Here is a 16,487-nt window from a genome sequence, read left to right as displayed (position 1 = left end):
AGCACTACAGAAGAAGAACATGTTGGGGTTTTTTTTGCTTTTAAAATGCTCCTGCTGCATGAACCAGAAAAGCGTGTGTCGCCTTGCCATCAGCATGGTGTTCACCTGATAGCGAAGACTACCCCTAAACAAATATTCGAAAATGTTTTCATGGAAGAACTGAGCTTTTGCAAATTCTGCTTTTTACTTTGGCCTTTGCACTTTTACAGTCAGGTTTGAAAAGTAGCATTTCTGTATCACTATGAGTGCTGCTTGGCTTGTCAGTCACCTGTAAAACAGAAGTGCAGAACAAAGCAATGTGAAATTTTTAGACTTCAAAACCTGTGAAAAACATTTGAGGAGCAAAAGTGTTTATTTTGCCTCCTTTGAGATCCTCAGCTGGTGTCAGCATCTCTGCTGAAGTCAGTTACGTATGCCACCTTAGAGGTGACTAAAAATTGCAACTGTTAACGCAAAGAGCAGGCACTGTGAAGCAGCCTTTAAATGCCACATGGAAGAACATATATCAAGGTCTCTAAAAGATCCTTAGTACAAAAAAATAGTCTAAGGTAGTTTTTTTTTTTAACTGCTTGAACTAGATGGTGGCTTTAGCTTTTTAGTTTGGAAATTTGGGATTTTTTTCTTTTTTTTGTAAACAGTTCATCCTATTGTAATATCTCAGTAAGTAACTATGAATTATAATATTTTCAAAAGTTTCTAGAGTAAGGAGCATCACATATACAAACTTTGAAATATGCCATCTCTGAAAGGCATCTATTCAACTGGTGACCAGAAGAGTGAACAAGATGACTTGTTTTCTAGACCTTTATTTATATTTATAGACCTTTATTTATAGTTATATTTTTATATTGGTTAAGGGATAAGGACTTCAGATTTCCATGTAAATATTACATCTTTCCCCAAATAGTAAAGAAATTCTGCGATTGTAGAATCAGATTCACAGATGCAAAACCACAAGAAAATAAAGCTCGGTATTGAAATGAGCAACAATGAATTTAATTCCTGCTTTAGACTTGCTTTCCACTGAGTCTGTGGCATCACATCAGTGGGAGAGCTTGGGTCCCTGTGGGCACTTCTGGCTGATGTGCAAGTCCACGATTTCCTAAACATCTTACTTTTCAGTGTGCTCCCTATGCTTCACCCACAGATGAACTTTGGCATTTTCTCACAAACTGGGCAGACGTTGCATCAGTAGTTGCAAATACAGACAAAAATGCTGGTGCTCCAGTAGTACCTAGAGGTGTTAACCAGGTGGGATTTCATCCTGCTGCATACTGTAGAGAACATTGGTTTTGCCTTGAAAGCTGTCTGGCTTGAACATAATGTAAAAAACCCCAAACCAGCACTAGAACTGTATAATCACTATGTACAATCCTGCTATAATAAAATTTGGGTGTGATTTGTTTTCTCAGGGTCTCACATATATATGTGTCACCTATGCCATGGGGGGCTCGGTTGCATACCAACAGCTGCTCTATTATGATATACAAGTTGTACTTTTAAAGAATGCTGTTTTAATTTCCAGAGCCCTCCATGGGTGTAATTTTGCCAGTTCAAACCATGCTAACGTAAATTTGTATGAAATACTTGAATACTATCGCGTATTTAGAAAAACAGTCCTGTAACCATTGAAGCAAGTTTATTAGGTAACCCGACATATAGGCTGCAGGAAAAAAAAACATTTGTACATTTTTGCTTCATGGCTACCTTGTATACTTGATATTTCTGCCATGTGAAAGTCTGAGAGGCTGGTACAGTGCCTGTCACATCTTGTACTCTACCTGTTGCTGTGAGGGTTATTTGGTTAATGTTTATTTTAGTTTCAGACATCTTAGGGAGCTTGTAAAGTCTCTGGTCACTGAACGCTTGTAAGAACAAGTAAGAGAGAGCTGCTGGGATATACCTAGGCCTAGTGTATCTTTCTTGGGGGCAGAGAATCAATGCACTAAACACCTCCTTGATGTCCGTTTGGCCCTGATTTGCCTGGTATTCGATCTGCTAAAAGCTTTCTGGCAAATAGTTTATGAAGCTGAGGACGTGTAACGGGATTTATTTTTCTCTGAAGAAATTTATTCCCTGAGTGTTACACACTAGTTTTTTTTCTGCTGATGATAATCAGTTAATTGTTTCTTCAGCATTTCTTCATTAATTCACCTGTGTATGTGAGGAAGACCAAAATCACTTGTTCATTAGTGTAAAGCATTTTGCTAAAAGAACATGTAGCCCCAGTGTCCTTTCTGGAGTGAGGATGTACCCAGTACGGACGGGCTACAAAGCCAGGGAGAACTGGTGGTCTGGAACAGGGCGGGGATGTCAATTCCCGCTCTAGTTTCTGAATGCGGATCATTTAATTAATGCACTGGCTGATAACGAGGACACGCCTTTAATTCAGACTTTCTTAAAAAGGACAGAGTGTGGCAAAGTCCCTACAGCCTTGCTGAATTATAATGCTTTCAGAAGATTCACTAAACTAGTTAAGAAACCTTCTAGGTGCACGGACCAGTTGTTTAGTCGGATGAATGCCAACAGGATGCCTGCGTTCCCTGGCTGGAGCTGCTCAGAGGTAGATGGAGATGCTACTGGTATTGTCACTTCTGGCAATATGTAAAACTCACTGGGATGCTTGAAATTACATTTCCATGTACTTCTCTTCCATTGCAAAGGTTGTCGTGATTTTTCAGGTCACGATGGAATGTGTTGCCCCGAGGACTGTTCAGTGAGGTCTCCTAAGTAACATCATTAGTGTGGTCTGTCCTTTGTAAAACGCTTGGGTTTCTGTAAAGAGTGTGGTGGCCTAGGAACAGTTGTTTTCAGTTTCTTCAAAAGGTTGAAATGAAATGTGTTTCAAATCCAGTGAAAGTAAAATTGTGTTTATGCAGTTATGTGCATTGGGACCCCCTTTTTTTTTTTTTTAACTACTGCATCCCAAGCCACAGCAATGACAATGATCCCAAAGTCAGGCATTAGTAAGGTACAAGGTTTTTGTGTAGTACATTTAAACCCGAGATCAGAGAAGCATGCAGAAGAAGAGCTTCTGCTGACTTGTAGTTTTACCAAGGTAAATGTTATTTTAGTTCTTCTGGCATACCCCTGAAAAGGAGCTGCAAGCGAAGTTAGGTTGGTTCAATAGGATTTTAGAAATTTTATTATGGTAAAAGAAATGCATAAGTTGGATTTTAGGTTGTCTTACCCAGAGCATTCACATCTACTTTATCCCTTTCCAGGAAAACAAAGCCTTTAACCGCTCTGCATTTCTTATTTACTGGATTACATTCCAGAGTTGCTGTGGAGATTGCAGCTGTAAATGTCATTGGTGGCCATGCGATAAGGGAAGTGTAACCTACCAGAATCTTCCATAAAGGTTTTTTCCCTTTCTCAACAGAAATTTAACAGGCAGTTAAAAGCAGAGGCTGTAAAAACTGTCGGGCCAGGCAAGTATGGGAAAGAGAAAGACAGGGCAGCTATTGCTCAGGGTGGGTGTGGGTGGACAGAGCAGGCCTGGTCTCCTTGCAGAACAGTCCTAGAGCGAGAGGAGCCACAGAGCATTGAAGCTGAAAGTCAAACATTATTTATCATCCTTCGACCTTTCTGGGCTTATACTGACTTAAGGAGAAAGGGTGGTGTGTAGCTACTGGACATTTGCATTAGACCTGGTTATAGGGATTGTCACGAATGCTGGCTGTCCTTTAGTAAGCAACAATTCAAATATGTTGGAACTGTACATCATTCACATACTGCTGTGTCATCCTTCTACAGCAAAAGGCCTAACAGGATGCCAATAACTTTGTTTAAAGCGGTTTATATATTTTTTTTTTATTAGAAAGTCTGTATTTGATGATTATCTGATGCTTAGGGAAAGACTTTAAGAATAGGGCAAATATACTGCAATATGTCCCATTCTGGCCTCTGAGCATTTGTGTTTCAGGGTTTTATTTAAATCTCAATAATGTAGCCTGCGTGCAGAACAGTTACCAGGTGAACTCAAGTCAGTACGTGATTTGTTTTCTCAGGGTCTCAGATATCTATGTGTCACCTACGCCATGGAGGGCTCAGTTGCAGACCAACACCTGCTCTATTATGATATACAAGTTGTACTTCTAAAGAATGCTGTTTCTAATTTTGAGAGATCTACATTGTGTTAGGTGTGAACAAGAAGGTCCTGAGAAGAGGACTGAGGGCATTATTTTTCTGCTATGTAAACGCTTAGTGTGGCATAATTCTTTAATACTATATATTGCTGCGTCTCGTGAAGGATGTAGTGGAGTTGGACAAGATACAAAGGGAGAATAGAGAATCTGTGACTTCAGTTTGGAGAGGAGAAGGCCGAATGAGAAAGAACTGAGGTTTTCAAAATCATGAAAGTGGTGGATTAAGTGTATGTGGAACTGTTGTTCATGGCGTTCTGCAACATGAGAGCTAAAACCTGAAACTTCTAGTTGAAATTGGTATATTGGCTTAAAAAGTAAGGTACATTTTTGCACAGTGGATATTGTACTGTGTGGGCTTTGCAGCACGTGACTGCCAAGATGAAGCTTCTAATAAGTGTAAGAGACTTCTTGGAACAATGCAAAAAAGGTTTCCATTCGTGCTCTCTGAGTGGGACTGGGTTAAACGCAGACCATGACACCCGAATGCTGTTGAACTGGGGAACGTATTGACCTTAGCCTTGCAGTTCTCTGCTTGGTGTGGTGAGGAAACCTGGTCAATGCGGGCAACAAAGCATTGCCAGCAGGACGGCTGTTGGAAGGTGCTTAGGAATTGCGCTTTATTTGGGGAGAAGAGAATCTGATTTTTTTTCCTTCTCTTTCTATGAAACAATGTCTCGATGGATAGCAGATTTTCAAAGCATCTAGGAACTCCAAAAGTACACCTTAGAGCATTATGGGGAAACTCAGTAACCTCTTAATTGAAAACATTACATTTCAGGTGGGACTTTCACTGATAATGTTATGTTTTAAGCTATTCAAGATATTGTTTGCAAATTGAACATTAGATAATGAGCATAAATAACCAATTTACTAATTATGATGCTAATAGGTCATTAACAACTGATTCTGTGAGCACTTAGTGATGATATTTAATTCGTGTTGCTTACTATTGTGTTTGCATTTATTGGTACTAATAAGGCATGCAAGCTACTCTTGTGATTTGTCCTCTGAAGATTTATCTGAAAAATACTGCTATAAAACTAGTCCTTATTGTTTTCCCCTTGATACTGTTTATTCACTTTTCTGTTTCCTACTAATAATCAAGTAGTTATAATTTCCATGCCCGTAATTTCCATGGGAGCGTCCTGTGAAATTTATGTTCAGAGAATGTTCTCTGTACTCCTTTTCAGCGCTATATTAACTTCTGATTTTCTGTGATCAGTAATGTTATAACGTACATAATACCAATAAGAAAGTATAAAGATATGACTCGTTGGAGCTGAGGTACCGTGTAGACAGCATCCAGTCACGTCGCACTGCTGGCGAGGAAGCTGAAGTGGAGGTGGGAGGTGGGCAGAGAGACACAGAGAAGACTTGCGGTGCAAGGTATGGCCAGACTGGGCCATGGCAGGTGGGCTTAGGCTTATTAACATGGTACCAAAGTAGATTTTTTACTAGATAATGTTGGATAGGTTAAATTCGTGGTTCTGCCGTAATGCTCATAGTATCTCTCCCAGCTGAGGCAGTGGGGCGATATCTTTAGAGCCCTTGATGGGTTTTTCTGCAGGAATGCTTTGAACATATGCTGAGCTTCGGTCACTGGTGGCAACCTGTGGCAGTGTGTTCTTCAACTTCATGGTGTCTCTTGAGTATTTGAGATTCACTTGCTGTTTCTTACTCCTTTTATTAAAGGAGGTAGTAAGTACTTTGTTTACTTTCTCCAGGCACTCACAATGGTACGTACCTCTCAGTAAAATTTCCCCAGCCTTAAAAAGTTGCACTACATTTTTTCCTTATGTGCATTCTAGCTGTTCTATGTATTTATTTTCTTGGCCAACTTTCTGTATCTTTTCTACTTGTACCCTAGCCCTTTCAAGACTGGGAGGAAGCAGAGGAAGACAGGGTAAAAATAGGGCCAGGACCTGCATTTCATGTATTTATGATGTGACTTAATACCTTTTATTTTGTTCTTTATTTCTTCCCTAATATTCTAGTTATTCTTGTGAATGCGGCACATGAAAGTGGCATTTGAAAAATACTGTCTGTCTTGAATGGCAGTTATTAGCTCAATTTCCACTGCTGTATGAGTAGAGCTGGTTTTGCCCATGTCACTTCATATTTATCAACTTCATATTCAATCTGCCATTTTCTTACCCAGTCATCACTTTCTCCTGTTGCTCCCTGCAGCCAGCTTTTTTCCTCCCTTCAGATTTCTCCTAGACCTTCCTGAACATTAAGCTGGAAGCACTCTGAGTGTGATGTAAGTTTTGCTATTTGATGTAGCTCTGTGGACAGCTGGTGATTCCTTCCCTGTAGGAAATAAGACCCAGAGCTGTTCTTTGGAGGAAGAGCTCTCTTGGGAATACCCCAGGATAGCTTAGAGAGGTCAGACTGCTCAGATCTTACTCTGTGGATGATTGCCAAGAGTGGCTTTTACAGTTATTTTGTGCTCCCTGCTTTTATTTACTACTTCCACGTAGCCAGAAGAGCATACTCGGTCACCTAGAGATTAAGGAATTGCTTAATGGAAGGTGGCACATACATCTTTCAGCAAATGAGTATTTCTGTATTTCACAGGTATAAATGTTCTTCACAGTTCCAGATGCCTTTTTTTTTTTCTCTCTTTTTAAGTCTGTGGTGCACCTTGCAATTTTAGCTTAGGTCAGGGTGACACTGTGCAGCGTTAGCTTTGCTTAATTCCTGACAGACACACACCTTGTATTTTGAGGGGGAGGAGAGGAAAGGTTGTTTCTGAGATTGCATTTGCATCAAAATACTCTGTTTCTCAGGGAAAGATCACTCAGAGGTTACAACTGCCCTGTGTGTATCAATATTTGAATTCACTTAACGGGCTACATGGCCACATACTGCTTTGGGGCATATTAACATTTATTTTTTCTGCATGGAAGGTCAGTTCCCCACACAGCAATCTACATATTTGTAGAGCTGGTTTAGTGATCTCTAGTAGTTGAGTGTCCTTTTATATATGTATATATATGTATAGATGACATTTTCAGTACCTTATTTTTTGGGAATAATTTTTCTTAGTGTTGTATTATTTCACAATATTTATGGGGTTAAAGAGACAAGTTTGTGGATAACAAAACTAGGTCACATGGACAAGACTAATTAACCTGTATATGGGCAGATAATACCAGGGAAAGGAACAAGCTGTTAACAGAAGAAACACGTGACAAAAGGCAGCATGACCCGTATTTGAAAGTTAGGGAAAAAGGTATGGGCTTTCTTTTAATTGTATTCCCACTTTCTATATTCTAGACAGACCCAAGCTTGTAAAAATGGAAGACTCTAAATTACATTCATACTCTGAGTGGGGTTGCAGTGCCAAATAAATCCCCTGTGGAAAAAATAGCGACGTTCTGGCCAGAAGATCCTTACTGGAAAATCCAAACAAACAAAGTGATGCCTGGCGTAACTCCCTTTACTGCAATATGTTACATGAACAAGGATTTTATATCCGTAGCTCACAGAATCACAGAATGGTAGGGGTTGGAAGGGACCTCTGGAGATCATCTTGTCCAACCCCCCTGCAAGGCTCCGATGCTTTGTTGGTATTAATAAATGAAGTTCCACTAATGTGCTAATATCTCTGTGGTGATTCAGAGAAGGGACGATATTATTTAATTCTCCACAGAACCCAAGTCAGCAGACCTTAAATTCAATATGATGATAATAAATGGGCCAACTGTGGCGTACTCAGCCACGTCTGTCTAGGTGCATAACTAGCAAAAAGGCAAACAAGGCTCACTGGGACAGGGATAGTACTGGCCATGTGAAGGAGGCGCAACTGCAGTGGGGAGATGTACGGTGCAAAGCTGCCTGCCGGAACTCAGCCCCAGTGCAACAGCTTTACTGCAGAGAGGAAATCCAGTGCATTGCTGACACACCAGCCCACAGCTCATGTCTTGGTGTATGTGACGGTATGCAAACACAGGTAACACTAGTGCTGAGATGTTGTGTTTTATGAGGGGGAGTCAGCTTGGCGCAGCTGTGTCTCATGGGTGCTCAACTGGAGACAGCTGGAGTCAAGTGTCCTTTACATACAGTGTCAGAGGCTGCCTTCTTAGGGGTTTATTTTCCTGCTGTAATTGTTTTGTCATGAAAATTTCAGTGTATTTTCAGTAAAAGTAAATAAGCGTTGCATAATTTGGTTGATTGGCATGGGTTTTATTCGTCTAACTTAAGATCTCCACTGAGATTTGTGTACATCTGTCAATTTTATTCTCCTTTCTCCCATCCTTTTTTCAGAGCAGATGTGTTTGCCTGGGAACGGTGACTTCCCTGGCGACGGTGGGGTGTTAATGAGACTCAAAATTGATACCTGGTTGTTTTGAACTGAGATTGTGATCTTAATGCATAGCCTCCATGTGGCTATCCAAAATGTGCAAAGACTTATGAATTTGTAAGTTGTGGAAAGCTTTTATATTCTTCCATGTGTTGTGCTTCCAGTTTCATTGAACCTTGTTTGTTTGCTGTCTGTGTTCATAAGGGAAAGAAGAGAATCCTATTCTAGGGTAAAACCATTTAAAAAATGTATTGTCGGTGCAGATGCCTAAGGTCTGCTTCTGCTCTACATATCTGCTGTGTTAAAGTACATAAATAGGTGTTGTAATATAAATGAGTCTAATCTCATTGAATACTGTCCAATGTATATGGAGATAATCCCATTTAGGCTGCTCAGAGAAAATTCATGGGAATATTTCGTTACTTGCTATACCTACTTACTCTGTTTAAGTCTCATTTATTGTGAACTGTGTTCATAGCATGTTATGAGGCTCATGTTTTCACGTGTTTTTATTTCCTCATCTGGTGCTCTTCCAGCTTGCCACATTTCACAAGTAAATCCAAGGCTGGATTAGGAAGCTATGTCCCAGATCTGGTTGAATTGAGCGATTGCGTTTGGGGAGGCAAACTTCCTCCAGGAGTCTGCCTGAAATCTGCTACAAGGAAAGGCTCACATGCTGCTCATTTAAAGAGCATCTTTCCCTGTACCGTGTTAATTGAACAAGACAAATGTATCCCTGGTGAACTGGGATAAGCTGAACAACATGCATTTTGATGACCAACATACATGATTTTTCAGTTGTTTGTGGTTTTCACTTTTTCTTGTTTGTTTTGCTTCTAATTTTCTCCACCAAGAGACTGTGCACCATCAGATTAATTAGGCCTGATGAATTTCTTGAGATCACGTGGCAGCAGCTCTTAACCTTTGTATATGCACGGTGATTTACTTGCTAAACATTAACAAAATTTTAAATTAGCACAAATGTTTTCTTCATTATTGACATGGCTGTCATAGTATTTTTAGTACGAACAGTTTAATCTTCCATGACAGATTGATCAAATGATTTGAAATATAGTGCTGCTTTTTATCTTGCGTTTCTATTTTCTTTAAATACTTCTAGCATGATACAGGCTAGTTTGTTTCTTCTGATAATGGCAAATGTTTTTCTTAACGAAATTTTTAACCCAACTCCCCCAAATATGAACAAGCCTTTTCTCTTACAGCAACCTAAAAATGCTGCAAATAAACTGAACCACATGGGAATGGATTGACCTGTGCATTCATACCACTGGAGTCGTAGGCAAGACCTGGCAGTTGAATAATTTATTTCTGAGCAGGTTAGCTCTCCTTGCACACGTCAGCCACAACTCCAGTTTCTCTTCCTTTCATTACTCCACCTTTCATCTCTCTTCACTTACCGTAGCTCAGCCAGGAGAGTTAATAAATTCCTGTCTTTCACTAAAATTCCTGTCTTTAAGAGAATGATGAAGAAGCAGAGGCTGCAGCTGCCCTCAGTGATTTGTGATTTATTACTGGGGGGAGTAATCTCTCTCCTGTTGTCAAAACTGTAACAAGTGTTTCCACAATGCAGCAAAGGTTGTATGGATGGTATTTGTACATAAAATAGAGCCATCTGGACTGCTGAAAGCATGGCAAGTACAGTACTCTGCTAGTTTGGGTAGGTTAAGGCTGTTTCTTCCTTTTAGGTAATCATAATCTGTGGATTTCATTCACTCCTTGAAAATATTTTTTCTTTTTGGTCCACAGCTGGTAATGTTCACACCCCTCGAATGTGCTGAAGTCTAAAAAACAAGGAAGCCGCTTCTGTTTGGAGAATGCAATTTATAGGTTTTCCTTTGAGTTTAGGCTCAAAATGCAGTTATGGGTGTAGGTAGAAAATGGGTGCAAGTCTTTCTGTGAATCTGAGTTTCAAAGTTGTCCACCTTCTCATAGAACAAAAAAGTAGAAATTTTGCAGTGCAAAATATACGATCGGCTTCACTGAGTTGGGCAGATCTGACGAGCTACGTGAAAAATTACAGCCAAGGTGAGCACCTTCTGGCTTTTCGAAAAGCTTTTATTATTTATTAGTTATCATCGATTTTGCAGTATTCGGGAAATGAAATAATTATGAGCCATGAACTGAGGATGACACATTTTTCTTTCATCACTGATTGCTTATAATTTGCAGTAATACCTGTTACTTTAATTATATTGCCATTTTATGTTTAGATAAGCATAGGAAGGAGGTATTTTTCTTTAGATAACTGAACATTTTTTTTTACCTGCTATGAACAGGCAACAAAAATGCAGGATCTGATTCTAGTCTTTGTTTTATTATAATAAACTCAGAATTTAAGCTCTTTGGAGTTTTATTATTCTTTATATATTGTGGCTTTCCTAGTAATATGAGTCTCCATAACCTTACATTTTGCAGTGAAAATGTTTCATTTTAGAAATATTGAACATAGGCATCAAATAGGTTTCACATCGACTGTTAGTAAAACATCCAGATATTCTGGGGGGATGGAAAAGGATTGTTGGCAGTGTACATTTTATTTTTGAGCTTTCTAGTTAAAAGTGGGAACTGTTTGTATGACAGACCTGAATTGTGCCTAAGTCGGCTCAGCTAGTTACATTCAGCTTATTTTGAGACAGTGACGTTAGAAACTTCTCTGATCCTGACAGATTTGTATTTATATCAACTCATTTACTTGTGAGTTTACTAATGGGTTACTATACTCTGCATTTATTCAGGCTGATCAAGCTTCATACATCAAATATGTAGATTCCTGGCTCATGCTGTCACAAGAAGGTTTTGCTTCATAGGCTCATGCTATAGCCCCACACACCCCTTTTGGCTTCCAAAGGCAAGCGGTCATAATCTTCTGGCCAGCGGTGCTCAGCTTGTGTGGCCATGGAGCAAAGACATAGCGTGTCACCGCATTGAAGCAAGGGATTTGCATATCCTCTTAACCTTGCCCATGCACTCTTCCTTCTGCATTATGCATGGCCAGGGTGTTAAGAGATCTGCGGTTTGCATGCAGGTCAAAACTACTAAGTGAGCTCTTACAACTATTTAATTTGCTAAGTATTTTGGAAACAGGTTTAACAAGGGCCAGTAAAGTCAGGGCAGCAATAACACAGGTCCACATGGGGTTATGAACGTTGCACAGAACTCTAGGAAAAGTAAAAATAGCCCTTGTTTAGTCCTCTGCTGTTCCAAGGGGCAGGTAGAGTCTGTCATGGAAACGATCTGGGTCTGCTGAACTGGCCAGTGAGGTGATCCTGAGCATGCCTCAGGCAGGCGGGATAATGTCCTGCTCCCGGCTTTGTGCCTTGTGTGCCCTCTTCCTCCAAGTCTGTGAATTGGGAAGCTATTTAGTGCCTGAGGAGGAAGGGCTGGCTGAGATATCTCCTGTACAGCTGCTTTACAAGTACGTGGAACAACCCTGGTTTTGTGCTAACTTGTCTCATTTTAGCGTATCCTGTTGCCCAAATGCTTGGTGCAGCCTTTTTTCTGTGTCTGTTAAGTGTCTTTGAAGAGGCAATGTGTGGGGCTGTGGAGGTTCTCTGTGTCCTTATTGTGTATGAAATTAACAGTACATATTTATATTGTCTATTTGGACAGGAATTAAATTTTGGTGGGTTTTTTTTTTTTTGCTGTTCACATGAACTTGCTGCCATAAATAGTGAATAATCTGAATCTGCAAATCATCTCGCATTTTTGAAAACCATTCTCTGGTCTTCAAAATACACAATATACAAGCATTTAAGCTGTTACGTTTAGACTGCTGAGGAAAAAAAGATTAGAGTGGTCAAGCATAGCAAAAAACCAAGAGAGTCACAAACATGTGACTTCATTTCAGTAAGTGTTCGAGCAGCTGTAGACTTCATATTTAGTTCTAAAAAGGTCCATGTGGAGTTCTTTCTGTTCTGAATGTTAACTGTATGCCCAGATATGGTCTCTTCTGAGGAATAAAATAACTATTTTTCCACTTCCTCTAACTGTTTTCCTGATTCTGTTCACATTTCAACCTTGTGAACAGACTTTCTTTGTTTGCTCTGGCTTTATATAATGACAGAATTAGATGATAGTAGTCTCCCAAAATCTCAGATAGCTCTTCCCCTGCTAAATTGATTTTTCAGCTTGTTGCTTTGTTCTTTGCTGAGCTGGAATCAAATCAGGTTTGCTGATTATGTCTCTCTCAAGCAGGATTTGAATCCATCATGTAAGTATGTGCCAGAGACGCAAGCCTCGGTCCTAGCCCTTACCTCCGTATTTGAGCTTTAGTTTAACATGGGGAAAAAAGTGCAGAATTCAGTGTGCGTGTTTGGGGTCTATTAGTATTAAAGACATCTGGGAGTCTCTGAGTGTTACTGAACTAACGGACTGCCTGGAGCCTTACAGCGCAAAGTGCCGTTAGCGCTCTATAAATTGTAGGAGCGCACTGTTAAAGCAGCAGATAGTACTTTCCTGTAGCATCACTGGACGGCTTTAGCAGTTTTTTACTAAACTGGGTTGTGTAAACTATTCTGTAGTCTCGTGAACTCTTTTGGTGTTCACATTCTGTAGACATCGCATTCCAATTATCTTTGATTTCAGAAGTTGCTAGTAACGTAAGCTTATGGGCAAATAAGAAGGTCTTTGAGGTTGATGGTATTTCTGTGTACATGAATTTGGATGTTATGATAGCATTAAGATTGTAAGGGCTGTTTGTGTTCAGAAAAGTTAGGGATAAATTAATGAAATGTGTCATCTTAAGTAGTATTAATTAAAACATGCTAATCCTGTAGCTGAATGCTTTGGTTTTTAGTGTTTCAGTATATCCATTTTCTGTGCCATCCTCATAAATTTTACAGAGATGAATATTTCTCTATGGCTGTGCAGACATCTGTGCAGATAAGCTGGCTGGTCAGCTGGGAGCCAGTTCAGAAACAAAACCTGGGGCCGCTCTGACATCGAAATAGCGTTAAGAAGTTACGCAGAAATATTCACTGGAGTTTGCCAATGTGGTTGTATCATTTGTGTTGACTTGTGTTTGTGTGAGTCAGAAAACTGGTCGAATAAATGCATGTTTGTCTGCCACGGAGCTTACAGACATGCCTTATCTATTCAGTAGTTGAATTTACTTGACCTTTGCTCTTTTTAGTTAGTAACTTTTACTTTCCTAGGTGTGCACCTAGGGTAGAGAAATGCCCACAAACAAGGTTATCTTCCTGTATAGAAGATTCATTAAACGTACATATTACCATGAAAAAAAGAATATGAAAATTCTGACATTTTCATTCCACTTGTTTAAAATTCATACAAAAATTTTGAAACTTCCCAAATCTGAGGGGAGGTTTGCCCTGTGTCCTTTTGGGGACGTTTATTCTGCAGCAGAGTGGTGCAGCGAAGGCTTTCCCCCAGCAGCGGAAGCAGCTGCGGCGCACTGTGTTTGGGAGTCAGCGTCCCGGCTAATTCGCCGGGGGGAAAGGAGCAGCAATAAGATGCTGAGGAGAGAGGGCTATAAATACTGCATGGCCGCAGCTCTACTGCTCCCTGAACCAAGTTACTGTTGCTACATTGCACACTGCAAAGATGTCAGATCACTGCACCCCACTGAATCATGTGGAAATAACTAACTGTACCATTCCTCTGTTTTGGTGTGGAGTTATGGTTTGGTGTGTTTTAGATTGATTTGTTAAGGAAAATGGCTTATGTGACTGTGCTGTCAGTCTCTTCTCCCCTCCTTATTCTCCTCCTACTTTCCAACAGCTTTTGAATTTATTGCTCAACTTCAGCTACATTTTTTAAAGGAACAGAAATCTCTGAAGGTTTTATGTTCTTAGAAACACGTTAAAAATAGGTGGTTAGATGTAGGGAACCACGTCACCTGAGGGGTGAGCCTGTGCATGGCTGCCCTCTTGCCCTGCCACACATGAAAGCAACATCTGGAAGAGAAACCTGCTGTGGTAGGAAGTACTAGGGATGTGCAAGTAACTTGGGATTTCACGGCACGGAGATTTATTTAGGGATGTATCGGAGGCTCTGAGGTGGAGAGGAGTGTCTGCACTATTGATCCTGTGCCTGAAGAGGGGAAAAAAAACAGGATCTGGGGGGGGCTCATTTAATTTTGTCTGTATATGGGTGTTAACAGGATCCTTTTGCAGAGACAGAAGATAGGACAGCTGCTCACTTTTCCAATGATGATGTCGTTCTCCGCTGTGTAACCTCACTCAGACTCATTAAGAAGCCAGTATTGGCACAATTTAATTTGTTGTCTATGAATTTGCAATATACAAATACTCTCAGTTAAAGAGTTTTTCCTAGCTCTTGGCAAACCACTGTTTTTCACGTTGATTTTCTTATCCTTAGGGTTAGCTCTGGAGAGTACTATGAAAGATAAGTTAGCATCCAAAATACAAAATGGAGTCATGCCGCTGGGTAATTTTTGTAAATAGAAGAATTTGGCCTCTAAACAGAACAAACTGCTGGCGTTCTCCTGTCTTCCACAATGAAATGCAAAAACTCCCTGCGATGAATTTCTGTAGCCTTTATTTCTGTGGAGTATTTAGTAGGTGAATGCTTAACATTTATGTTGCTCTTGTTATTTGTGGTGTTTACCAACAGAGTTCAAAAATACTTGCTTAAGGTTCGGGCTGTTGCTGTGGATCTACCTTTAGTAAATTGTAGGAATATCTATCCAAAACTGACCAAGTTATAAATCTTCCCTAAAACCAACAAAGCTTGTTTTTGGAATCTATTGAGCCGTTGTGTTAGCATTTGAGAGCAGTTTTGTGAAGTTTAATCTGTGATGATGTGATGATATCCATTCATGGAGATATCCATTCGTGGAGATTATATTTATGTCTCCTGCTCTGAAAATGCAAAATTTACTAGGGTTAATCTCAAATGCAGCTTACTTCTGTGCGATACGAAATACCGGAGTTCGGTGTGGGAAATGTCCTTCGATAGCTTTTTTTGTTGCTGCTGTAAGACCGTTGTGCAGAATTATGCAGGTGCTGGAGACAGATTTGTATTTCCTTCCTACTCAAAACTTTTTGGAAAGGTTTATTTTTAGTAAAAGGTGTCAAAGTCTATCTTTATATTTTCAGTGTATTTAAGCCCCTTCTTTATTTTAAATATTTAAATATTTGAGTATATACGTACACATTAGCATTAACTAGTACTTGAACATGCCCAGCGGGAAGGGTCTAATAAAGCATAGAATAAGGAGGGGTGAGTTTGAGGTGAAGTCAGTTTTTATTTATGTTGGCATAAATGGTGCAGTGCCAGGGATGTTCACAGAATTATCCTTGAGCAATTCCAGTTTCACTTATGGCCATGTTCTGTATTTTTTTCTGGAGCTGCATGACTGGTTTACACTTCTCTTGTGTCTAATAGAGAGTGCCTGTTTAGGCCTCTTAATGTGGTTAGAAGTCACAGCTGTAACATAATCTAGTATTATTTTTTGATAGAGTACTGTAGACCAGAGTACACCAGTAAGTTAAAAAGTTCATCAAACTTGCTTTCTCAATGGAAATCTCTGGATTTTCCCTTCCATTTACACCTGTAAAAGGAAGAAATACATGATAGGCAAGACTTCCTGCAGCATGAGCTTCTACTCATCAATGAAGGCAATAAAATTTGAACCTAGCTACACACATTTCAGAGCTTATAATTTAGCTAGCTATAGGCTGTCCCTTACCATGCCGAGAGCTGGGCTGGGATATTCAGCACACGTCTGCTGATTTGGGGAATCTCTTTGGGGCGCTGGAAACAGCACACCCTAATTTCTGGATCTCAGGTGGACTTGAAGAAAAAAAAAGCACCTTGCTGCCCGAATTTGGGTTGTTCAGCAAACGCACGTGCCTGGGATGCTCAGTGGGAAACTGCAGAGTAGCATCGTTCACCTTCTGTCACATCTGGCCTGCAATTATGTCTGTCTTGATAACTGAAAGAGCCTGTTTTTGCCTTAGTACTGACTTCACGCTGCTGGGAGCACTCTGAAGTGAGTGAAGTAAAATCAGGCCCTGCCCCTGTGAAGT

At 40.1% G+C, this 16,487-nt stretch overlaps 1 protein-coding gene across 2 annotated transcripts in view; it reads left to right on the top strand.

The window, feature by feature from the left end:
- The window catches only part of SHANK2 (SH3 and multiple ankyrin repeat domains 2), a 364,507-nt gene that overhangs the window by 9,651 nt on the left and 338,369 nt on the right, over positions 1-16,487 (top strand). The window lies entirely within an intron of this gene.

This window comes from Phalacrocorax carbo, chromosome 5 (genome assembly GCF_963921805.1).
Source record: "Phalacrocorax carbo chromosome 5, bPhaCar2.1, whole genome shotgun sequence".
Taxonomy (NCBI): Eukaryota; Metazoa; Chordata; class Aves; order Suliformes; family Phalacrocoracidae; genus Phalacrocorax; species Phalacrocorax carbo.
This window is presented reverse-complemented; position numbering and strand designations above follow the sequence as displayed.